This window comes from Panthera leo, chromosome B3, assembly GCF_018350215.1.
Source record: "Panthera leo isolate Ple1 chromosome B3, P.leo_Ple1_pat1.1, whole genome shotgun sequence".
In the NCBI taxonomy this organism is placed as follows: domain Eukaryota; kingdom Metazoa; phylum Chordata; class Mammalia; order Carnivora; family Felidae; genus Panthera; species Panthera leo.
This window is the reverse complement of record NC_056684.1, coordinates 47,579,968-47,607,831: the sequence shown is the minus strand read 5'-3', so window position 1 is coordinate 47,607,831 and position 27,864 is coordinate 47,579,968. Positions and strand designations below refer to the sequence as shown.

Below are 27,864 nucleotides of genomic sequence, written 5' to 3'. Positions count from 1 at the left end.
AGAAAAGGTGAGAGTGCCTAAAAAGAGGCACCCTTTCCCCTTTAGGACATACTGAAATTTGCACATATGACTTCCACTTAGATGCCCATGGCAGAAACTAAGTTATGTGCCCTCACGTAGTTGAAGGCTGGGCAATGCAGGCATTTTCTTGGTAGACAAGTCTTCAGAAAAAATTTAAAGATTCTACTTAAGGAAAAAGACAGAGCCAAATCTGGGGGAGCCGGCAGTCACTTCCGCATGTATCTATCAGAAACCTCTAGAACACAAGATATTTAGTGGTAAAACATTAGAATTGTACTCTTTAGAGTCAGGAACAAGACAAGGGTACCAGTTATCACAGCTTCTCTTAAACACTGTATAGAGTCCTAGCCAGCATGATACTTAAAAAAAAGAATTAGAAGGAAAGAAAATTTTTCTTATTTGCAGAACATAGGATTATTTACATAGAAAATGCAAGAGAATCTGTAGGTAAATAATTCAAACAAATGGAGAATTCAACATAATACATGTTCAGAGTGTAAGAGAAAACAATATATATTTATATAAAATCTCTCGTTTACAGTAGATACCTAGGCAAAAATCTAATGAAATTTATGCAAGACCTATTTGGTAAAATTACGAAACATTTACACAAAAGATGCACTGGATAAATGATAAGACACTGAAGAATTGAAAGATATAATTGTGTAAATCCAGTAGCTCTCCCCATGAATATATAATAGATCTATGAATCATTATAATTCCAATTGGAGTCCCAAGACTCTTCATGGAATTTAATAGTCCTACTGTAAAGTTCATGTGGAAGATAAAAGAGATAAAAGTAGCAAAGAAATTTTTGAACAAGAAAACTATGGAGTGGAGGTTTGCCCTACTAGGCTAACTATAAGGCCACAGTAATTTAAATAGTGTGGTATTAGGTCAAGGATATAAAATAAGGCCAGAGGAGCATAATGAACAAAATAAGTCAATACTGACCAATACATATATGGAAACTTGGCATGGGACAGAGATGGCTTTACATGTCAGCAGGGAGTAGCGACCATGAGACACTTGGTGCCAAGAGAACTGGTCATAACCAGCACATATACCGGGAGAAGGTAGGCATTTAGATCTCTATTTCATGCCGTAACAAAAAGACAGCTCACGTGGATTAAAAATTCAAATGTATGCGGGAAATTTTTAAAGTTAAAAAGAAAGTTTAAGAGAATGTCTTCATTACATTTCTTTAGGTTTCCTAAAGAAAATGACAAAAGCAAAAATGAAAACAGTGAGAATTTGAATACATTAAAATATAAAAATTGCATTAGACAGAAGACACCGTAAATAGTAAAAATGCAAGCCACAGAGTGGGAGAAGTTAATTATAATACACATTATGGGATAATAGTATCCAGAATATAAAATAATCCCTATAAATCAATAAGGAAAAACAAATAATATGAAGGAAAAATTGTCAAACATTTCAATAATTAATTATTAAGAGGGAAACTAAATAGCCAAAAAAGGTAAGAAAAGATACCTTCAGAAATAAATGAAAATTAAAACCATGATGAGATACTATTTCATCCCTATTAGCTTGGCAACATTTTAGAAGTCTGAGAAATCCAAGTGTTGGTAAGAATGTAGCAACCGAAAGAAAGAGGAAAGAAAAAGAAAGAAGGAAGGAAAGAAAGAAAGAAAGAAAGAAAGAAAGAAAGAAAGAAAGAAAGAAAGAAAGAAGGAAAGAAAGAAAGAAAAAGAAAGAGAGAGAGAGAGGGAGAGAGGGAGGGAGGGAGGGAGGGAAGGAAACGAAAGGAAAGGAAAGGAAAACTTTTAAACGTGGCTGGTGTGAATGTGTATGGTCAAAAACCACACTGGAGAATAATTTTGCAATATCAGATGAAGGTGCTATGCACACACCTTACAACCTAGGAATTCTCCTTGTTAGTATATATCCTAAAAAATTCACATACGTGTGCCCAGGGAGACATTAAAGAGAATGCTTATTTTAGAATTGCACTTAACAGCAAACACCTGCAAACAAACTAAATGTTCAAAAACACAACTGCTGATAAATTGTGGTGCCAGAGTCACATAATGAAATACTAAATACGAATACACTAAATATATAAAAAACAAGGCAGGAAGGATACATGCTAATTTGGGGATAGTGATTACTTTTAGTCAGAGAGCAACAGAATTGGGCAGGGGGGGCTATGGTTAAAATGTATCTGTAATGTTGGAGCACGTGGGTGGCTCAGTGAGTCCAGTGACCAACTTCAACTTCAGCTCAGGTCAGGATCTCACAGTTGGTGAATTAAAGCCCCACAGTGGGCTGGCTACTGTCAGCACAGAGCCTGCTTCAGATCCTCTGTCCCCCTCTCTCTCTGCCCCTCCCCTTCTCTCTCTCCCTCTCTCTCTCTCTCTCTTTCAAAAATAAACATTTAAGAAGGGGAAAAAAAGTATCCGTAATGTTAACATAAAAAACCCTAAAGCCATTTTGGCAAGATGTCAACATCAGTTAAATCTGTTAAAAACAATGAGCCTGGCCATGTGTAAGACTGATAAGAAATGATTTCCAAGGTATACTGTTAAGGGAAAAAGGTAGCCATGAAAGACTATGACAAAGACACTGCCATTTGTGTAAAAACTAAAAAAAAAGGGGGGGGGGATCAGTTTGTGTTGAATATTTCTGAATGATACCAAATAAATTGACAGTGATGACCCCTAAAGAGGGAGGAGGCTGGGGTCTGGGGTCGGCAGTGAGAAAGTGATCTATTTTAGGTAGCTTTTTCTACAATTGGGCTGCTTTTATCACTTGCATGTTTTCTCAAAAGTAAAAAAATAATGCAAAACCATTTTTAATTAAAACTATTTCTACCCCAATAATGCATTTTGAGCCAAAATTACTGTTTGGAGGAACTGCATAAAAATATAAGTGCATCCTTATGTTTGCCATCTTACCAAATGACTGATTTTTCCAAAGAGTTCTTGATAATAAGTTCCTTATGATCAGTCACACAGAAATATATACTCCGCCTGCTGCATCTGCTTTAACTGTGCATCTATTTATATGGTATGACAGATACTTTCCCTAATAAATCCTACCATTTCCTCTGCTAAGGAACTGAGTGCTGACTAAATGGTTGATGACACACGGGAATTATTCCTACATTTTCTGCACACAGTAAGACAAATCAACGTAATGCCCCATTCTTCTGTTATAAACACTAACAGCTTTGGAGCATGTCAGAAAGGGGCGGGGGGTGCATCCGAATCCGTAGTTTCTGGACTTTCCTACGAAAGACAGCCTGAGGCAATTTGAGAGCAACGGCAGGATTTGGAGTTCCTAACCCCTCACGTTTTATTTCCATGAGCTAATTTACAGTGAAGAGAGCTTCAACACTGCCATCTAGAACTCAACTGCTTCACATAGTAAACCTCCCTCTTATATTTTGCTTTGAGCTGTTTAGGCATTGGGTTGTTTAAAGGCTAATTATCCAAGCAGAGTAGTGATCTTCAAACCTTTTATGGTAGGACTACTTTAAGAAACAAAACTGATTTTCACCGTCTTCTGTTACCCCAAGCTAGACCCCAAAGCCCCATGCCACAGTTGGTGCAAAGTGCAAGGTTCTGGTTTTTACCACTTTACAGGTGTCAAGGAGGCAGGAGAGAGACTTGGGGTAACAGGAGAAAAGAGGAAAGAGGCTCATAGTCATCTCTTTTTCATGTCTTTCATTTCACAACTTCTTCCTTCCCATGCCTGCTGGTGTGCTCCCTCGCCTTGTTCCAGAGCCAAAAGACAGGTCAACCTCACTGCTTCTTATCCAAGTTGGCAGAGGTTGTGGCAGCAGGGTGGTAACTCTGCCCGATGTTCTCAAGCTGCACTTGGGACTTGTCCAACAGCAAAGTCACTCAGTAAACAGTTCTCTGTTTTCTCTTTTCCTTGAGTTGGCTGGAATATCTAGGACCTGGTACCACCCACTCTTTAATTCAAGACAAGCCCACAGACCAGAAACTTCACAGATCATCCTATCTTTTTTTAAATGTAATTTATTGTCAAGTTAGCTAACATACAGAGTATACGGCGTGCTCTTGGCTTCAGGAGTAGATTCCCATGATTCAATGCTTACATACAATACCCAGCGCTGATCCCAAAAAGTGCCCTCCTCAATGCCCATCACCCATTTCCCCTCCCTCAACCCTCAGTTTGTTCTCTGTATTTAAGAGTCTCTTATGGTTAAATTCCCTCTCAGTTTGTAACTATTTTTTCCTTCCCTTCCCCCATGGTCTTCTGTTAAGTTTCTCAAATTCCACATATGAGTGAGAACATATGATATCTTTCTCTGACTGACTTATTTTGTTCAGCATAATATCCTCCAATTCCATCCACATTGTTGCAAAGGGCAAGATTTCATTCTTTTTCATTGCCGAGTAGTATTCCATTGTGTATGTATATATACATATACCACATCTTGTGTGTGTGTGTATATACACACACACACAACACATCTTAAATCAGTCTTTCATGGGGTACAAAATACCATCTATGAAATCATTGATAGGCTACATTATTTCAATTCCAAGCCCTATAGGTGTCCTTTTTGAGGTCAGCTTTTTCTATTTTTAGTAATATTTCCTGTACATCATTCATTCAATATTTCAAGACGTTTACTAAACATCTATTTTGTGCCTAGCTTTGTACTGGGGTGAAATGGGGTATGGGAGATGAACAAATATTGCATGTAACAGTTCCTTATTTTATGAAGCTTAAAAAGAAATTGGAGAGAGAAAAGACAATATGATACAAATAAAGAATAGCTCAAGACAAAATATATTTAAACACCAAAAGCAAGGAATAAATATCAGAGACTTGGAGAGATTAGGAAAAGCTTCAAGAAATATGTTGGGCTGGAGCTGGGTTTTTAAGGAAGGGTGGAAGCTTGGGCAGGGTTTTCTAGGTGTGACACAATGGTTAGGACCTCAGAGGCTGGTCTCAGCAGAGCAGATTGTGGGACTGTCAGAGACCTGTCTAATAAAGCAACTCTAAAACCCAGTAAACAGGTAAATAAACAAATAAAACTAAGGGGCAAAAACAGATTAATAAAGTAGCTAAGAATTAGTTATTTTGTTACATATAGACTCCTAGAGATCAAAGGGACCTCATGAATTGTGTTATCCACCTTCTGCCTTCATTTTACAGATGAGAACACAGGATTAGAGAGGTGAAGTGATTTCACCCTATCAGGTAACAAATTAGACCAGAGCAGAAATTCAACTCCAGACTTCTGACTCCCAACACATCACACTCTGCTTCAAACTACCAGACTATTATGCTCAGATGACTCTAGGTCAGTTGGGACCACTGACATACTAGTAGTAATAATGTAAATGCCAAAAGAGGTTGCAAGAGGGATAAAGCTCCTCTTCTAAACAGATACTTGGGATATTTCTAAAATTTTCTTTTCTCAAATTGCAGTACTTATTCCATCATGTTTCACCTCCTTTGCTTCACATTCAAAGTCTTCCATAACATGGCCATCCTGGCCTTTCTGATTTTATTTCCTAACACTCTCCACTCTACAGCCTCTACTCTAGGCAGATATGATCATCCACAGTCTCTAGCTTTCACCTGGCTCATTCTCCTCCCTTGGGTATTGCTCATGTCATCTCCCCCTTCTCTAACAACTTTTTCCCCTTGTCAACATGGACATAAAACCTGGGGTTCAGCTAGGATCTTCAGCTACTTCAAGTCTTCTCTATACTCTTACTTAGTTCAATGCAACCCAATTCATTTCAATAAAATTTTATGGAGGACCTGTTGTGTGCCAGGCTCTTACTAGACACTCAGGGGTCCAAACTAAGTAAGGGATGGGTGCTGACGATTACAAGGAGAATGCAGGTAGACATGAAAGTGAATCACCACCACCCAGAATCATAAGAGCAGGTACAAAAGGCAGAGCACAACCTACAGGATGGAAAGGAAGGAGACCTCATTGAGAGAGTGATGTCTAAGCTATGTTAATGAGTGAGTGGGAGTTTGTCAAGCGCTAAATTGGGGGAAAGGGAAGGAAAAGACTGGTCTATGTAGAGAAGACTACATGTGGAAATTCACAACATTTGGTAACATTTTGTTTTGTTTCATTTTGTTTACTAAACCAGGTTTGGATTTGGTACCAGGATTTGGTTTACTTTCAAAATGTGTGCAAATAGAAGGGCAAGGGGAGATAAAGCAAGAAAGCTGGTCAAGGACTCCTCACCAGGCTACAGAGGCTGGGCTGCTCCTATAGATGATAAAAAGCTATGAAGACATTTTAAGTGTCGCTAGGGTGGATGGTTCAGAGGAATGTAAGCCCTACTTTATATTCAAGTAATCAAGTAAAGCTAAATAAAGGAAAGTTCTGGAAACAGACCCTGAAGAATGGGTAAAATTCAACAGACTGAAATGGAGGGGAAGCCATTACACCATTAGTGGAAACAGCAAAGGTTCCATTTAATTATTACCTTATTGTTCTAAGTATGTTAATTTTTCTCCTGAGACATATTACCTAAATTCTTCAAGGAAAAGAATTATTTTTCAAGTTTCCTTTTAATAGCTCCAAATACCTAACACATCTCTGGATACACAGTGGGTGTTTGGTCAATTATCAATGACCTTTGGGATGTGGCAAAAAAAAGAGAGAGAGAGAGAGAGAGAGAGAGAGAGAAGAAAACCTCTTATATTTGTTCATGACAGAAGCTTGTGTTTATTCCTAAATCTGTTGTGAGGAATGAAAATTCATAAGGTTTTATAAATCCATAATTTGAAATGAAGATGGTGTGTATAATTGGAAGCTTATGGTTGTCTAATAAAGGACAGAAGATTCCAATTAAAGCCAAAATTCCATCTCTAAGCAGCCTTTCTCACTGTGTGGGCATCCCAACTGCTAAGTTTGTTTAATAGATCAAATTAACTGGATGACTGCTTTTGAAGGGCATCTTAGGGACTTGGGACTTAGCTTTGCTTTGGTGCATGTGTCCCTAAGCTCACTACTGACAGAAGTATTCAGTTTTATTATCAGAAATTCAAACCACTTTTAGATATTGGGGAGAGTAATAATATGATATAAACACTTCATAAAGGACTACATATAAACGTTATTTATTTTTTCTTTAAGAAAAAAAAGGGGGGGCAATAGTTTCACCAATTCTCTTTGTTTGCTCCAAATCTGATCAGGCTCTGAAAAATATCTTGCCAAAAACTTTGTTTAGGTGTCATTTTTGTTCCATAAAAATAAATATTCTTTTTATGTGTTCAAGACTGCTCATATGGTATTACATATATTATTTTTAACTCATAAATGGTGAGATTCATGGGGTGTGGGGATGATATCAAAATAGTTAACAATTGAGGCACCTGGGTGGCTCAGTCGGTTGAGCATCTGACTTCAGCTCAGGTCATGATCTCACATTCATGGGTTCGAGACTTGCGTTGGTCTCTGTGCTGACAGCTCAGAGCCTGGAGCCTGTTTTGAATTCTGTGTTTCCCTCTCTCTCTGCCTTTCTCCTGCTCACACTCTTTCTGTCTCTCAAAAAAATAAAACGTTAAAAAAAAAAGTTAACAATGGTACAATATGTACACCAGGCATTGAGAATATACACCCTGAGCAACTGGGACAGATGCCAGTTGGTTCATCAGACCTGAATATACAAGCTCCACCTCAGCCCTGGTGTGGTAGACCGATAAGCTACTTGTGTCAATGCATCTCCCTTCTGATAAGAGCCACACATTTTCCTTTGGAGAACTGCTCTACCCCATTCAAAGTGATCTTGAAGGAAATGGCCATTATGGGACTCCACCTTCCTTTGACTCCAAGCCTGGGACATGTGATCCAGATTTAGCAAGTCAAAATATACCATTCTTTCACCACATTAGTTGAGAAATGGGTACATGACCCAGTTTAGGCCAAATAGAGTCCTCCCCAGAACTTTCCCTCTGGAGTTAATCAGGATGATTTCCCCTACTTTGGAGATTGCTAAACTTGAAGGATGTGAGCCTAAGACAACTGGAGGCCACATTGCCTTCAGAGAAGAGAAATCCTACTTAAGAATGACGCCAAGAAGAAATGAATGAATCTGAGAGAGGAATAGAGTCAGAGTCCTGACAACATTATTCAAACCTCTGGAGCCAGCCATGCCTACAGCCAGGTGCAATCTCCTGGACTTCCCATTAACTCAAAAAAACATTTTCTCTTCTTTCCTTTTCTTTCTTTTTTCTTTCTTTCTTTCTTTCTTTCTTTCTTTCTTTCTTTCTTCTTTCTTTCTCTCTCCCTCTCTCCCTCTCGTCCTCCTCTTCCTCCTCCCCCTCCCCCTCCCCCTCCTTCGTCGTCCTTCTTCTTCTTCTTCTCCTTCTCCTCCTCCTCCTCCTTCTTCTTCTTCTTCTTCTTCTTCTTCTTCTTCTTCTTCTTCTTCTTCTTCTCCTCCTCCTCCTCCTCCTCCTCCTCCTCTTCTTCTCCTCCTTCTCCTTCTTCAACTAATTGAATTGAGTTTCTGTCCCCTGCATTCAAATAAGTATTGAGTAATAATTATGCCCACATAGCATAATTCTATACCACTTCCATTACACAACACTGATGAAATTTTAGATTAAATGAAAACTGCTTTTTGTTAGTGTCCAAAAGCTCCAAACCAATACATTATACAACTAGACGTCATCATGGGGCCTTAATCAGAGAAATAACAAAATAAAGATGGTGCTTTAGAAAAATCTGCCTGGCAAGAGATATGTGGAAATAATCAGAACAACATATGCTCATATGTGCATTCAGAAATATATACATTGATTTTCAATATATATCCAATCAATATATATTTCCTTAATTTCCAAAGATGCCAAGTGCCATTTCTTTTTGTGTTAACATGACTGAAAAGAACTGTTATTAGCCATACCTTAAGAATGCTTAGAAATTATTATACACTCTGCCTTTTATTATTTGGGATACTGAATCATAGATTTAAATCATTTATTTATCCCGTAAGAAGATATTAGAAGTTGCTATGTGCAAGTTGCTGTTAAAGGCGCTAGGGATAAAAAGATGAATTAGGGGGCGCCTGGGTGGCGCAGTCGGTTAAGCGTCCGACTTCAGCCAGGTCACGATCTCACGGTCCATGAGTTCGAGCCCCGCGTCAGGCTCTGGGCTGATGGCTCGGAGCCTGGAGCCTGTTTCCGATTCTGTGTCTCCCTCTCTCTCTGCCCCTCCCCCGTTCATGCTCTGTCTCTCTCTGTCCCAAAAATAAATAAAAAACGTTGAAAAAAAAAAAAAAGATGAATTAGACAATTTCTCTGCCCTCCAGGAATTCACATTCTGGTGAGAGAAGCGGAACTGTGAATACATAAATAGTGTAATAGTTGGCAGGACTGGAACTCTTCCTTCTGCTGGAGGTCTACTCTTCTCAGGCATTATTAGCTGAGGGCTGAATGCATGGAGTACAGTAGGTGCACACAGCTCCATACAAGCAGCTCCTGAGTATTCCAGGCCAAGCAGCTCAGGGAATCATATAGCTCTGGGTTTTCTTGAATTTCAGGCACAACTCAGATTGCTTTGGTCTTTTTTTACATAAAGACCTTTCTTGAAGGAAAATAAAGAGTTAGGTATTCCCATGATTGTTGAATGTGGTCTTGACTCTTTACAAGGCCAGATATGGTATTTAGGAAGTTATTTCAGTTGATTCATACCGCAAATTGTAAAGAATTTAAATTTTAAAAAAAGTTTAATTGTAAAAAAAATTCTTGAGAGCAAAGAGAGGTGACCCACTAAAGTTACATTTTCAGTCATTATCAAGCCTGTGTTTATTTGGAGCCACTCCTTCCTTAAAGATGCAGAGTAGTTAGACTTTTAGAGTGGATTCTCTTACAAGAAATTCCTCCAGTGGAGACAGACCATAAGAGACTCTTAAATACAGAGAAAAACTGAAGGTTGCCAGCAGGGTGTTGGGTGGGGCGAAGGGCTAAACAGGTGAGGGGCATTAAAGAGGACACTGGTTGGGATGAGCAGCATGGATGCTAAATGTAAGTGATGAATTACTAAATTCTATTCCTGGAAAATCTATCTATCATCTATCTATCTATCTATCTATCTATCTATCTATCTATTTGTAGACAGACAGATATATAAGAGGGGCACCTGGGTGACTCAGTTTGTTAATCCTTGGACTTCAGCTCAGGTCATGATCTCACAGTTCGTGACTTCAAGGCCCATGTGGGGCTCTGTGCTGACACCTCAGAGCCTGGAGCCTGCTTCAGATTCTGTGTGTCTCTCTCTCTGTCCCTCCCCTACTCATTCTCTCTTTCTCTCAAAAAATAAATAAACATTAAAAAAAAAAATTAAAAAAAAATTCCTCCAGGCTATCTCATTTTCCTCAATTCCTCATTGGAATTTCACAATAACTTAACACAAAGTTGGAATTCACTTACAAATTCCTAGGAACTAGAAGACAAAAAGACACTGACAACAATTTATTTCACCTTTTTTTCTTATTCTAGTTCCTGTATCTTTCTATGAGTGTTGTTTGCTTCAGTGGATGGTTGGTGTGCTTGAAGAGGAGAAAAAAATAAGTCTTCCATTCCTTTTCCCTTCCTATTTTAACTGGCTTTTTAATTCTCCATGTGGACTTTCAAACTAAATGTAGTCTAAAAAGGCCTAGTTTTTGGTTCCAAAGTAACTCTTAAAAGGGGAAAATATTTATTGTGTTAGATTTCTTATTAGAAAGGAGTTAGTGCCTGACTTCTAAATTAAATGATTTGGGGACTTAAAAGCTCTTTATAAATTACCTAGTCCGTGTTGGGAAAACCAGATGGCTACATGCAAAAGAATGAAACTGGACCACCTTCTTACACCATACACAAAAATAAACCCAAAATGGATTAAAGACTTAACTATAAGACCTGAAACCATAAAACTCCTAGAAGAAAACACAGGCAGTAAGCTCTTTGACACTGGTCTTTGCAATATATTTTTGGATATGTCTCCTCAGGCAAGGGTAACAAAGCAAAAATAAACAAATGGAACTACATCAAACTAAAAAGCTTATGGACAGCAAAGGAAACCATCAACAAGATAGAAAGGCAACTTACTGAATGGGAGAAAATACTTGGAAACAATATATCCAATAAGGGGTTGATATCCAAAACATATAAAGAACTGATACAACTCAATCCCCCAAACCCCAAATAATCTGATTAACACACAGGCAAAGGACCTGAACAGACATTTGTCCAAAGAAGACATATAGGTGACAAAGAGACACATGAAAATATGCTCAACATCACTCATCATCAGGGAAATGCAAATCAAACCACAGTGAGCTATCACTTCACACCTGTCAGAATGGCTATTACCAAAAAGACAAGAAGTAAATGTTGGTGAGGATGTGGAGAAAAGGGAACGCTTATGCACTCTTAGTGGGAATGTAAAGTGGTGCAGCCACTGTGGAAAATAGTATGGGGGTTCCTCAAAATTAAAAATAGAATTACCATACAGGGGCGCCTGGGTGGCTCAGTCGGTTGAGCCTCCGACTTCGGCTCAGGTCATGATCTCACAGTCTGTGAGTTCAAGCCCCGCATCGGGCTCCATGCTGACAGCTCAGAGCCTGGAGCCTTTTCGGATTCTGTGTCTTCCTCTCTCTCTGACCCTCCCCCGTTCATGCTCTGTCTCTCTATGTCTCTAAAATAAATAAATGTTAAAAAAATTAAAAATAAATTAATTAATTAATTAAATAAATAAAAATAGAATTACCATACAATCCAGCAATTCCACTTCTATGTATTTATCCAAAGAAGACAAAAACACTAATTCAAAAAGATATGGCCCCCTATGTTCACTGAAGCACTATTTATAATAGCCAGGATATGGAAGGAAACTAAGTGTCCATTGACAGATTAATGGATAAAGAAGAACTGGTAGTATATCTACAATGAAATATTACTCAGCCACAAAAATGAAGGAAATCTTACCCTTTGTGACAAGGCTGAACCTAGAGGATATTATGCTAAGTGAAATAAGTCAGATAAAGACAAATATCATATGATTTCATTTATATGAAACAAACAAAACAATTAAAAATAAGTTAAATAAACAATTAAATTAAAATAAATTAAACAAAATAAATTAAACAAAACAAAAAAACAAAACAAATAAAACAGAAATAGATTCACAGATAGAGAGAACAAACTGGTATTTGCCAGCGGGGAAGAGTGTAGGGAGATGGGTGAAATAGGCAAAGGGGATTTAGAGGTATGAACCTCCAGTTATAAAGTAAATAAGTCAAAAAGATGTGTGTGAATTATGTGGAATATAGTCAATAATATTACAACTTTGTATAGTGACAGATAGTAATCAGACCTAACCAAGTGATCACTTCAGAATGTAAAAAAATATAAAATCAATATACTATACACCTGAAACTAATATTATATGCCAATTATAATTCAATAAAAAATAATTTTAACTAAAAAAAAGAAGTAGGTACATTGTCCAAATTCCTCATTCTACAAATATTCAGACAGGTTAGATTATTTGCTTAATTCATAGAGCTAGTAAGTCGCACAGCCAAAACTAGAACCCTGATCTCAGCAAGGCTGTCAACACTGTTGGTTAAGTTCCCAACCCATTTCTCATAATAACTATTACAAATCTTCATCACTGTTTTCATGAATCTTCTACAACTACCTCCTCATCACTCTGGTCCTTACTTCATAGAAACTTACAAGCTATACAGCATGACTCCAGTTTCCAGTTTTAAACTTACTCATATCTCATCTCAAATGAATATTACCATTACTCTTCAAGGGAAAACCCTGCCATCTGTTATCTATCTCACATTGAGTCCCATCTTTACTGAGATCCCATTTTGTCGATTATTTCTTCCGATATATATGTGAATCCTTCCTTCATTATTCCTTTTTAGCACATAAATATGTTCAAGGACTTGCATTTATAATGATGTTATGTCCCATTCCAGAACATTCTTTCTTTCCTTTCAATCTTAACCAAGCTCATTTTAAGAAACTGTTCTGACACTGTTCCTACCTACATTCTCACCACTTATTTACTCATTCCACTGAAAGTGTTTGGGAAAAGGCCATATATGCCTTTCAAAGACATTTCAATTCCCTCCTTTTAACCATCTTATTCCCATCTTAACATTGGGTTTGTAAGTTTTTCTCTTTCCCTTCATGCATTACTTAATTACTGATGCTTCCCAGCATTCTGTTCCCAGCACCCTTTCTTTCTCCACTTTGAACTTTCTCTGGACAAGTCCTACTTATATCCATGGCTCAGCTCTGACACACAAATTTGTATAATCTAAAAAAATTATTGTCTTAAGTTTTCAATGTTGACCAAAATTATTTTTATTGTATTATTCACTTACTTAAATAAGCATAAATTCTTTATGCTTTTAGTTCCTAACAAGTTTACAAGCAAAATCTTTATAAAATACACTCAAATAAAACTAAAAATCTAAAAAAACTCATACGATGAAATAAACATTAATTTATTAGGATTGTTATGCTTTTTTCCTTGAAACCAATTTGCCAACTCAGAATGTGAATGTGGGCGTGGCTGCTAGTAACATAGATTCTTTTTAATTTAAATAGAACTATGTACCATGTGATGATTCAGTTCTCCCACCACTTTTCTCTATTCATACTACTATGAAACCTTCATTCATATGAGCAAGCACACAATGATATCACTTCATCTTCACTTGACCTGAATGCATCATTTACATAGTAAGCCTGGCTCTGTGATACTTGGCACCAGCAAGATTATAAACATTAATACAAATAAAGACACTGAAGTAAGTTGGCAATACTATTAATAAAGTGGTCATCCGAGTGATCCAGATTATTATTGAAATGAAAGCATGAATAGAAGCATTAGGATAAAAATCAATTTATCAAATACATTAATCCCTGAAAATACATTTGATAGATTCCAGGCTCCTGGAACCCCCAATTTTGTGAATCCCATATCTGTGTCTATAGCCCAAAACCCTCTCCTGAGCCTCTGCCCTGTATTTGCAACTGCCTACTAAAAATTTCTCTACCTACGTGACCTAACCTCAGATACAGCATGTCCAAACTGAATTTGTTATCATTCCCCACGCACACACCCACCTTAACCTGTGTTCCCAATCTTAGTTAATGACATCATCATCTAGCCTGTTACTTAAGCCAAAAACTTAAGTCTCATACTAGATTCCCTCCTCTGCCTTACCTCCTACGTCCAATTCTTGTAGATACTACTTCCTAAACTTCCTTCAAATCAATGGCCATTTTTCCTTTGACCCAGAAATCCTATTCAAAAATATTCCAAGGAAATAATCAAGATATTAATAAAGCAACAAATAAACAAAGAGGAAAGATATTCACCTCACTATTATACTTAGTAAAAAAACTAATGAAGAAATAATAAAGAAAATTAGCATGACAATTTAAGAGTAGGGGAAAGGTTAAGCTAAATATGGTATATGTTATCTTTATTCAGAAATAACAAAATTCTAGTCCTTGGCAAAAACCTATCAAATTTCTTTTTAAATGCCCAGTTTAATCCACATCCTTGGGTGGGTTTTTAAAAAAATTTCAATAATTGTATTTTTGCATTTCTAAAAGTTCTTAAGTGCAAAATATCTTTAAAATGCTAGTTAAATTAAAAAAAAAATTTTTTTACATCCATGATTGACTTATCAAGAATGCAAGAGAGAGCCTCCAAAGCTAAAAAAAAGTATAAGAAGAGGATCATAACTCCAAAGAGATATGAAATCTGAAGACAGCTCCTGTCTTGGGTATCTGTCAATCTTTGGTGGCCTAGAGTTTTAGTTTTAAAAGGCATTGGGCATGGCAGACAAGAGACAATGTAGGCCCGTGAAGGCAGGATATTATACTGGACTTTGCAAATAACAAAGAATCCCAAAGACCCATATCCTCAGTGAGTAATCTAGAAAATAATCTATCCTACGGAGAAAGATGTTAAGGAAAATTGTCTCACTCTTGGTCGTAAATCAAGGCAAAAGATAAGTCATTCTTGATAATTCAAGACTACAAGTCCACCCTGAAGTGGGTTTAATGATAGGATTTACAAAATCTGAATGGTCCCAAAAACACAAACAGAAATTTTCATTCAAATTAGTCCTAGTCTTAGTCCAGACATTGAGCAGAAAATAAAACAAATCTCTCAAGAAATTTAACTTTAATTTAGGCCTCAAAAAAAAATCCCACCAATAAAATTTCAAGGAACATAAATCCATACTTTGACATAATGAGACACGAAGAATAAATTATTGTGAACAAAGTCAGCATAAAAAATTTCAGAATGAGACTCACAAAAACTTCAGTTTAGGAAGTTATATATAATTTTAACATAAAAAGCTATATATACAAGGTATATATCTATACTGATATAGAATACAAGATAAACATGTTTAATATACTTAAAGAAATAAAAGAACATAAAGCCAAAGAATGAATTTATAAAAAATCAGCTGAGTTATAAAAGAACCAGTAAGAACTTTTAGAAATGCAAAAATACAATTATTGAAAAATTTTTAAAAACCCACCCAAGGATGTGGGTTAAACAGCAGACTAGATGGAACTGAAGAAATAATTAGTAAATTGAAAGCTATATCTGAGGGAACTACTCAGAATACAACACACAAAAAAACAATGAAATAGAATATATTTAATAAGTATGAACACATAGCACAGAGAAGGTCTAACAAATATATACTTATAATAGTGAAAGATAAATGAAATAATGAAGGAAAGTTAATAATATTTCCAAAATGATCAAATACATAAATTTTTGTATTCAAAAAGCCTTATATATTGCAAACACAGTTAAAAAATTTTCACAGAAATCTAGACATAAACCACCACCAGAAAACAGCTAATGTTGGACTCAGTGATGAAAGACTAGGAGTTTTTCCTTTAAGATCAGGAACAAGACAAGAATGCTCACTTTCACCAGTGCGACTGAACACTTTACTAGAAGTCCTAACCAAAACAATTAGGCAACAACAACAAAAAAAGGCATACAAAGTAGAAAAAAATAAAACTATTCCTATTCACAAACAACATGATCCTTTACATAGGAAATCCCCTCAACAATCCATACAAGAAGGGTGCCTGGGTGGCTCAGTAAGTTGAGTGTCCAGCTCTTGTTCTCACCTCAGGTCTTGATCTGAGGGCCATTAGTTCAAGCCCTACGTTGGGTTCCACGCTGGTCTTGGAACCTACTTTAAAAAAATCCATAAAAGAACTAATAGAACTAGTAAACTAATTCAACAAGTTACAGGGTATAAGATTAACACTCAAAAATCAGTTGTGTTGCAGGGCACCCACGTGGTTCAGTTGGTTGAGCGACCAACTCTTAATTTCAACTCAGGTCATTCTCTCACAGTTCACGAATTCAAACTCCACGTTGGGCTTTGTGTGACAGTGCAGAGCCTGATTGGGATTCTCTGTCTCCCTCTCTCTCAGCCCCTCCCCTGCTTGCTCTATCTCTCTCTCTCAAAATAAATAAATAAACATTAATAAAAATCAGTTGTGTTGCTATATAACAGCAGTAAACAATCCAAAAAGAAAATTAAGAAAACAATTCCATTTATAATAGCATCCAAAAAATAAAAGTAGCTCAGAATACATATAACCAAGGAGATTAAAGACTTACGTACTGATAAATATAAAAAACTGCTGAAAGAAATTAAAGAGCTAACTAAATAAATGGAAAGATACTCCGTGTCGTGGATTGGAAAACAATATTGTTATATAGCAATACTACCCAAAGGGATGTACAGACTCATTGAAATTCCAAAGGCCTTTTTTGCAACAACAGAAAAGCCAATCCTCAAATTCATGTGGAACTACAAGAGGCTCTGAATAGCCAAAACAATCTTGAAAAAGAAGAACAAAGATGGAGGCCTCATTCTTCCTGGTTACAAACTTACAAAAAAGTTATAGTAATCAAAGCAAGGCTGTACTGGCATGAGAATAAACCGATATACCAACCAAACAAAATTGAGAGGGTAAAAATACACTTATATATCTATGAACAACTGATTTTCAACAAGTGTGCCAACACTATTCAATGGAGAAAGAACAGTTTTTTCAATGAATGGTAGTAGGACAAATGGATATCTAGATATAAAAGAATGAAGTTGGGCTCCTATCTCACAGCACATAGAAAAATTAAGTCAAAATGGATCAAAGACCTAAATGTAAGTACTAAAACTATAAAGCTCTTTGAAGAAAACATAGAGGTAAATCTTCATGTACTCAGACAAGAGATTCTTAGATGTGCCATTAAAAGTATGAGCAACAGAAGAAAAAATAGATAAACTTGACTTCATCAAAATTAAAAATTTTTGTACATCAAAGAGCATTATTAAGTAAAAAGATAACCTCAGAATGGAAAATATTTGAAACTTATATCTGACAAGAATATAGTGTCTCGAATACACAAGAACTCTTACAACTCAAAAACAAAAAGACAAACAACCCAATTTAAAAGTGCACAAAAGGGGCGCCTGGGTGGCTTGGTCAGTTAAGCGTCCGACTTCGGCTCAGGTCATGATCTCACGGTCGGTGAGTTCGAGCCCCGCGTTGGGCTCTGTGCTGACAGCTCAGAGCCTGGAGCCTGTTTCAGATTCTGTGTCTCCCTCTCTCTCTGCCCTTCCCCTGTTCATGCTCTGTCTCTCTCTGTCTCAAAAATAAATAAACGTTAAAAAACAAATTTTAAAAAAAAGTGCACAAAGGACTTCAATAGACATTTCTGTTAAAAAGAATATACAAATGGTAGACAAGCACATGAAAAAATGCTCTATATCATTAGTCACTAGGGAAATGCAAATTAAAACCACAATGAGATACCACTTCATACCCACTAGAATAACTATAATAATAAAACAAAAACAGAAAATAACAAGTGTTGATGAGAATGTAGAAAATTGGAATTCTTATATATTGCTAGTGAGAATGTAAAATAGTGCAGTCACTCTGGAAATACTTTGGCAGTTCCTACAAAAGTTAAACATATAATTACCATATGACTCAGCAATTCCAGCCTGACGTATATATCTAAAAGAATTGAAAACAGGGACTCAAACAGATACTTGTATGCTGATGCTGATATTCATTACATCATTATTCACAAAAGTTGAAAGGTGAAAACAATCCAACTGTCCATCAACAGATGAATGGATAAACAAATAAGGTATATATATATTATAAATGAAATACTGATACATGCTACAATATTGTTGAACTTCAAAAATATTATGCCAAGTGGAAGAACCCAGACACAAAATGCCATATAGTGCATGATCTCATTTTTATGAAATATATATAATAGGTAAATTCATAGAGACAAAAAGTAGTTTGTTGGTTCCAGAGCTAGAAGGAGGGAGAAATGGGGAGCAACTGCTCAATGGGTGCGGGCGTGATGAAATGTTTTGAAATTAGATAAAGGTGGTGGTTACACAACATTGTGAATATACTAAATGTCATTGAATTTTACACTCTAAAATCATTAATTTTATACTATGGGTTTCACTTCAACTTAAAAAAAGACATAAATTCATACATACTCATATAGAAATAGAGAAAGCAAAATGTGACAAAATGGTAACAGTTTGTGAATCTAAATAAAAGATGTATGGATGTTTGTTGAATTATTCTTTCAATTTTTATGTAGGAGTCTCTTCTCAAAATAAAATATTGGGAAAACTTATACAAAAAATAACTTCAAAATACAGAAAGCTAAAATTGACAAAATAACAAAGAGAAATTGGCAAATCCACCAAAGTGAGAGATTTTAATAAACTCACTTAATAATGATAGAGTAAGTAGATCAGAAAATTAGTAAGGATAAAGAATATTTGAGGGGCACCTGGGTGGCTCAGTCAGTTGAGAGTCTGACTCTGGATTTCGGCTCAGGTCATGATTCCATACTTATGAGCCTGAACTTCCCATTGGGCTCCATGCTGAGCCTGAAGCCTGCTTAAGATTCTCTCTCTTTCTCTCTCTCTGTGTCTCCCTCTGTCCCTCCCCCCATCTTGTGCACTCCCTCTAAAAAATATTTTAAAAATAATATTTGAACAAGTTTGATTTAATACACATATAAAAAATTGCATCCAGCATCTGCAAAAATACAACTTTTTTAATATATAAGGAGTATTTATGAAAACTGACTATGTATTAGGAGATAAAGCAAGTCTCAACAAATTTTGATGAATTAGTATCATACTGACTACATCCTGACTACAATGCTAATTATCATAAATAAATAACAAAAAAATATTTTTAAAAATCTACATTTAAAAATTTCAAAATGTTTCTAAAGTATTCATGGAATAAAGAAGAATATAGTGAAAGAAAAAATGGAACTAAATGATAATGAAAAACAGTACACATCAAAACTTGCAGTACTAGAGGAAATATATGGCCATATCTTAGAAAAAAGAAAAGCTGAAAATGAATGACATAAGCTGAAAACATTAAAACATTATATAAAGTGCAACAGAAAAAAGATATTCAAAGTGAGAAAATAATATAAATTAATGAAATAGAAAACAAATATACACAAAAGAGTATCAACAAAGGAAACACGAATAAAATTGTCAAACCTCTGGCAATATTGATCAGAAGAAAGAGAAACACAAGTGAAAGTATTATAAATTAGGGGCGCCTGGGTGGCTCAGTCGGTTAAGCGGCCGACTTCGGCTCAGGTCATGCTCTCGCAGTCCGTGAGTTCGAGCCCCGCGTCGGACTCTGTGCTGACAGCTCAGAGCCTGGAGCCTGTTTCAGATTCTGTGTCTCCCTCTCTCTCTGACCCTCCCCCGTTCATGCTCTGTCTCTCTCTGTCTCAAAAATAAATAAACGTTAAAAAAAAAAAAGAAAGTATTATAAATTTAAGGGAAAATAACTGCAGCATAAATTAAAAACATAAGAATATTAAGAAAGTCTTTTCTTAGTAAATTTGAGTGAAGTGGAAAGTTTTTAGAAAACAGACTCAAGAAAAAAACATAAAAACATAAGTGATCTTATAACCAATACAGAAATTCATTATCTTGAATATCTTTAATCTTTTCACAGACACAGACACACACACACACACCACCACCACCACCACACATTACACTGAATCAGGACCAAATGGTTTTACCAGCAAGTTCTACTGAGAAGAGTTAATTTCAATTTTAATCAGCTTTTCCAGAGAATACAAACAAAATAAGCACTCTTCAACTAAATTATAATAATAGAATATTTTTTATACCATATTCAAGCAAGGGTATTACAAGAAAGAAAATTTCAGATCAATCTCATTAATGAACATAGATGTGACAATCATAAATAAAGTATTAGCAACCCAGGGGCCTTGTGGCTCTGTCAGTAGAGCATGAGATTCTTGATCTCAGGGTTGTGAGTTTGAACCCTGTGTTGGGTGTGTTGGGAGATAACTTAAAAATAAAATCTTAAAATAAGTAAATAATAAAGTATAATAAAATAAATAAATAATAATAAAGTATCTAGAATCTTTTCCCCCGCTGTGGGAACATATATAAGGGATTTTATTCTATCATCCCAAACTAGAATTTCTCTCCTCTGATTCCAAACACTTTCATTCCTTAAAATACCTTTATCAGGTAAGGTTCACTTAGACACTCAAGATGAACAAAGGACAATCAGAAATTCACCAACTTTAGAAAGGTAGGTATTTTCAGGCAAAGGAACTGGGGCAAGAAAGAGCAGTCCCAATAAACAAATTTTTCCTAATAGCTAGAGCACCATATAGAAGAAACAGTAACAGGAAATGATAGGGAAAACGGTTTAGTAGGAACCAGACACAGTGCTTTAAACAATCTATTTTTAAGTAATAGGTTTCAAAGGCAAGTTCTTTATCCTTAAAACACAGCTATTTAAGACAGGATACAATTACAAGTACTCCACTTTCCCTGAGCTTAAATACAATGCAACAGATAAGCTTTCGTGTATTTTTAAAACTGTTTTTTCTTAGTGATTTAGAGGGACTATTTTCAAACTACTGTAAATATTTTATAAGTAATATCTGTCAGCTCCTAACCAGTTGAGTATATTCTGCTGTATACAATAAACCACCTCACATCTTTCAGCAAGAAATAAACCACCAAATTTGAACAAAGACATCACCCGAGGGGCACTTGGGTGGCTCAATCCGTTAAGCATCCGACTTCAGCTCAGGTCATATCTCATAGTTTGTGAGTTAGCGCTCCACATCCGGCTCTGTGCTGACAGCTCAGAGTCTGGAGCCTGCTTCGTATTCTGTCTCCCTCTCTCTCTGCCCCTCTTCCATTCATGCTCTGTCTCTGTCTCTGTCTCTCTCTCTCTCAAAAATAAACAACAAAAATTAAAAAAAAAAAAAAAAGACATCACCCAATGAATTAGGACACAATTAAAGTTTGCTTTAAATATTTCTTTGAGGGAGAGGACACCACACAGCTACTCAAATAAGGGAAACATTTTTACAGTCTTGAGGTCTTTTATTTTTTTACATTTATCATGCTGTGAATTCATATGGGTTCCAGCAGCTCAGGCTCCTTTCCATTGGTTCTCACAAAGTGTGCTTCTTGGGCGGGGCAGCCTAGCACTTCAGTGGAACCTCAGTACCTTTCTCCTTGGCGTCCTTCTTTTTTTTGATCATTTTCCTTCACACCCTTCAGGAAGCTATCACGACTCTTTGAGTGCTTAATATGCTCAATACATACGTTAATTTTCTTAGCAAGAATCTGGCCTTTAGCTTGTTTACAACGATGCCAACAGCATGCTGGGTAACACTGTAGACTCTTCCAGTTTTGCCATGGTAACATTTGTGGAGCATTCCTTTTTGAACAGTGCCCAATTCTTTGATGTCCACGATATCACCTTTCTTATAGATTCGCATGGATGTGGCCAAAGGAACAACTCCATGTTTTCTAAAAGGCCTAGAGAACATATAGCGAATACCTCTCCTCTTTCCCTTTGTGTTGGTCATTTTGGCAAATTACTGGAAGTTGGTGGTTCCCGCGGAAAGACAGAATTTTTTTTTTACATTTATTTATTTTTAAGAGACAGAGAGAGACAGAGCACAAGTGGGAGAGGGGCAAAGAGAGAAGGAGACACAGGATCTGAAACAGGCTCCAAGCTCTCAGCCGTCAGCACAGAGGCCGATGCAGGGGTCAAACCCACAAACCGTGAGATCATGACCTGAGCTGAAGTCCGACGTCCAACCAACTGAGCCACCCAGGCGCCCCAGAATCTCTCTTTTTTTTTTAAGAGCAAATCATCACAAATAAGTCAGCTCTCCAGTCAAACAGCCTTGATTTGTAGTTGTTTGCTGATTTCCATGGTGTAAATACTACAATCTTGGCTAATTTCAAGCTGCCAGAAAGACTTCACTAAATTCAAAACTGGGGGGAGATGTTAGCAATTTTCACAAATTGCTATGAGCTGGCTCCTGTATACCATTTACATGACTCACATACCAAGACATTGAACACCAATGGATAAAAATAATCAGGCTGGAATAATTTGCTATCCAAAATTTTTAAATGACATTGAATCCCTACCTCATACTACAAACAAAAATCAATTCCAGATGGATTATGGACTTAAATATGAAATGCAAACTTTAACATTTTTAGAATATAGGAGAGTATCCTTCTGAACTTGGAGTCAGAAATTATTTCTATAAGACATAAAATCACTGACAATAATGGGATTTATGTTTTATTATTAAAATTATGAAATTCTGTTCATCAAAATATATAAGCAAGAGAGTAGAAAAACTCACTACTGAGTGAACTGTGAAAGTTCTCATTTGTAGAAGATGATTTCCCCATACAAGTACAATTGGATACCATTGTCTTCCACTTCCCTAGGGTCCTTGCCCTAGCAACTCTTCTTATGTTTTGTAACTTAAGTCTCTCTCTCTCTCTCTCTCTCTCTCTCTCTCTTTCTCTACTGGCTTTTTTCCAAAACACTGCCCTATCTCTCTTCTTCACGACCAATTTTTTTGAAAGATTAATATACATTTACCTTGTCCACTTCTCAACTCTTTTTTTAAAATATTTATTTTTGAGAGAGAGAGAGAGAGAGAAAACACAAGTGGGGGCAGGGGCAGAGAGAGGGAGAAAGAGAATCCGAAGCATGCTTCAGGCTCTGAGCTGTCAGCACAGAGTCCACCGTGGGGCTCCAACCTGAAAACCTCGAGATCATGACCTGAGCCAAAGTTGGGGATGCTTAACCAACTCAGCTACTCAGGCACCGCTCAACCCAATTCTTTAAAAAAAATTTCTTTTAATGTTTTCATTTTATTTTTGAGAGAGAGAGAGACAGATGCAAGTGGGGGGAGGGACAGAGAGAGAGGGAGACACAGAATTCAAAGCAGACTCCAGGCTTTAGGCTCTGAGCTGTCAGCAGAGAACCCAATGCGGGACTCGAACTCATGGACGGTGAGATCATGACCTGAGCAGAAGTCGGATGCCCAACCAACTGAGCCACCCAGGAGCCCCAGAATCCAATTCTTAATTACGCATTTCCTTCTCATTTCTAGTACACTCTGATTTCTTGGTTGACACAACTCTAAGGTGACTTGATATTGTGAAATTCCATGAACGCTTTTCAGTGTTCCACTAACTGGCCACTCCTCAGAAGCATTCAATAATGTTGGCTACTCCCTTCTTGAAATCAGTTCCTTCCTTTGCTTCTGCAACAATACTCATCCTTATTTCTCACTCCTTCCTCTAAATATCCTCTATAGGTCTTCCACTCTTTTTGCTTCTTCCTACCTCCTACCAAATTTAACTAGCTTTTAAAAATATATAAAAAGGAATATATAATCATTAAAACAATTCTAGAACATTTAGGAAAATATAAAGGAGAGAATTAAAACAGTAATCCTAACAGCCAAAGATTATTATTATTTTTAACATTTTGATTAGTATATATTACTAGACTTTTTCTCAGAATATACATTTATTTTCACAAAATGGTTAACTACCATACATAATTGTCCTTTTATCACTTAATATAATGTACATTCTTTCATATCAGTATAGATTAATATTGCTGCTTTAATTATCAATAGCCAATATTCATTGAGATTTTACTGAGGGTACTGTGGTAAGCTCTATATATATTTAACCTTCACACTACAACCTTATAAGATAGAAGTTATATTATTATCCTTATTTTACAGATGAAAAAACTACGGCTTTGACAATTTCAGTAAATAGTCCATGGTCTAATAGTGGAGTAGCCCTAGTAAGAGTTACCCAAGATTTGAAACCAAGCTGTGTTTAACTTCAGAGTTGGAACTCTTTTCATTATCTATAGTGTTTTATAAGTCAGAGTAATTTCATTTGTAAGTAATGGAACTCCGAAAAAGGGAAATTAAACAGATAAAAAGTCTTGAATTAGATAGTTTTAAAGCGACTATACCACTCAACAACGCAAAGCTTTGAGTTGGCACTTCTATGATTCTCATAGCTTTCCCTCAGAGTCATAAGATAGCTACATAGCTGCAAGCACCGCATTCTTATATCCTCACATGAAATATCTAAAGACAGGAACAAATGGGCAGGGTTTCCTCCTCATGTATGTATTTTTATCAGGATGAAAAACCTTCCCAAAAGCTCCAAGAAGAACAACGTTAGTGTCTCATTGACCAGAAATAACTCATTTGTTGACCTCTAAACCAAACACATAGATATTGGATTACCACTGTCATCACAATTCACTCCTCAGACTACGCCCACCTTCCCTGAGCATATTACCTCAATACCTAAAAAAAAAAAATGGTAATTCTGTTAACAAGAGAGAAGAGGAAAGTGATGACCATTAGGTTGGCAACAACTACGAGGTCAATAGCCATTTAAAAGTTTATGTATGTACCATGACTTAATTAAGAAATCCCATGAGTTTTGTTTTTTAATTCCAAGCAGCCTCCACACTCTGCACAGAGCCCAACGAGGGGCTGAATCCCACAGCTGTGAGATCATGATCTGAGCTGAGCCCTCCAGGTGCCCCAAGAAATCCCATGTTGAAGGATTTTTATGTTGTTACTAAGTTAATACCATTATAAAGAAAGCTGCAATGAACATATTTGTAGCTTTCTCATGCTTTTTAATTTTTCCTTAAGAGAAATTCCTAGAAGTAGAATTTTTGTATCAAAGCAAATATTCTAAGGTATATTATACATACATTACCAAATTACTCTTCAAAATATTTAAGCAAATACATGCTCTCCCAGGAGAGTATGAGAGCACCCATTTCTTCACATTCTCAAAAACATTAATTAGCTTTAAATATTTGAAAATGTAATTTGAAATTATATAACTTTTTCTTTTAAAACTTAGCTTTTATTTTTCTTAATTTTTTCAAATGTTTTTACTGATTTTTGAGACAGAGAGAGACAGAGCATGAGCAGGGGAGGGGCAGAGAGAGGGGAGACACAGAATCTGAAGCAGGCTCCAGGCTCTGAGCTGTCAGAGCCCAACGCGGGGCTCGAACTCATGGAGTGTGAGATCATGACCTGAGCTGAAGTTGGACACTCAACCGACTGAGCCACCCAGGTGCCCCAAAACTTAGTTTTTAACTACAAGAGACTCATTTTAGACCTGAAGACACCTTCAGATTGAAAGTGAGGGGATGGAGAACTATCTATCATGCTACTGGAAGTCAAAAGAAAGCTTGAGTAGCCATACTCATATCAGACAAACTAGACTTTAAATTAAAGGCTGTAACAAGATATGAAGCAGGGCATTATATAACAATTAACAGGGTCTATCCATCAGAAAGAGCTAACAATTATAAATGTCTATGCGCCGAATACAGGAGCCCCCAAATACATAAAACAATTAATCACAAACATAAGCAACCTTATTGACAAGAATGTAATAATTGCAGGGGACTTTAATACCCCACTTACAACAATGGGTAGATCATCTAGACACAGAATGAATAAATAAACAAGGGCCCTGAATGGTACATTGGATCAGATGGACTTGACAGATATATTTAGAACTCTGTATCCCAAAGCAACAGAATATACTTTCTTCTCGAGTGCACACGGAACATTCTCCAAGATACATCACATACTGGGTCACAAAACAGCCCTTCATAAGTGTACAAGAATTGAGATCATACCATGTACACTTTCAAACCGCAATGCTATGAAACTTGAAATCGACCACAGGAAAAAGTCTGGAAAACCTCCAAAAGCATGGAGGTTAAAGAACACCCTACTAAAGAATGAATGGGTCAACCAGGCAATTAGAGAAGAAACTAAAAAATATATGGAAACAAATGAAAATGAAAATACAACAATCCAAACACTTTGGGATGCAGCAAAGGCAGTCCTGAGAAGAAAATGCATTGCAATCCAGGCCTATTTCAAGAAACAAGAAAAATCCCAAATACAAAATCTAACAGCACACCTAAAGGAACTAGACACAGAACAGCAAATAAACCCCAAACCCAGCAGAACAAGAGAAATAATAAAGACCAGAGCAGAAACAAACAATATAGAATCTAAAAAACTGTAGAGCAGATCAATGAAACGAGTTGGTTTTTTGAAAAAATAAACAAAATTGATAAACCTCCTGCCAGGCTTCTCAAAAAGAAAAGGGAGATGACCCAAATAGATAAAATCATGAATGAAAATGGAATTATTACAACCAATCCCTCAGAGATACAAGCAATTATCAGGGAATACTATGAAAAATTATATGCCAACAAACTGGACAACCTGGAAGAAATGGACAAATTCCTAAGCACCCACCCACTTCCAAAACTGAAACAGGAAGAAATAGAAAACTTGAACAGACCCATAACCAGTGAAGAAATTGAATCAGTTATCAAAAATCTCCCAACAAATAAGAGTCCGGGACCAGATGGCTTCCCAGGGGAATTCTACCAGACATTTAAAGCAGAGATAATACCTATCTTTCTCAAGCTGTTCCAAAAAATAGAAAACTTCCAGACTCACTCTATGAAGCCAGCATTACTTTGATTCCCAAACCAGACAGACCCAGCAAAAAAAGAAAACTACAGGCCAATATCCCTGATTAATATGGATGCAAAAATTCTCAACAAGATACTAGCAAATCAAATTCAACAGCATATAAAAAGAATTATTCACCACGATCAAGTGGGATTCATTCCTGGGATGCAGGGCTGGTTAAACATTCACAAATCAATCAATGTGATACATCACATTAATAAAAGAAAAGATAAGAACCATATGATTCTGTCAATTGATGCAGAAAAAGCATTTTACAAAATTCAGCATCCTTAACAAAAACCCTCAAGAAAGTCGGGATAGAAGGAACATACTTAAACATCATAAAAGCCATTTATGAAAAGCCCACAGCTAATATCATCCTCAATGGGGGAAAAGTGAGAGCTTTTCCCCTGATCAGGAACACGACAGAGATGTCCACTCTCACCGTTGTTGTTTAACATAGTGTTGGAAGTTCTAGCATCAGCAATCAGACAACAAAAGGAAATCAAAGGCATCAAAATTGGCAAAGATGAAGTCAAGCTTTCACTTTTTGCAGATGACATGATATTATACATGGAAAATCCAATAGACTCCACCAAAAGTCTGCTAGAACTGATACATGAATTCAGCAAATTTGCAGGATACAAAATTAATGTACAGAAATCAGTTGCGTTCTTATACACTAATAATGAAGCAAAAGAAAGACAAATAAAGAAACTGATCCCATTCACAATTGCACCAAGAAGCATAAAATACCTAGGAATAAACCTAACCAAAGATGTAAAAGATCTGTATGCTGAAAACTATAGAAAGCTTATGAAGGAAATTGA

General features: G+C 36.4%; 1 long non-coding RNA gene and 1 pseudogene across 1 annotated transcript in view; both read right to left on the bottom strand.

Annotated features, from left to right (window-relative positions):
• Nucleotides 1–27,864, bottom strand: part of LOC122221182 — a 118,760-nt gene that overhangs the window by 51,962 nt on the left and 38,934 nt on the right. The gene's annotated exons all lie outside the window — the stretch shown is intronic.
• On the bottom strand, nt 21,564–22,024 carry LOC122221181 (annotated as a pseudogene).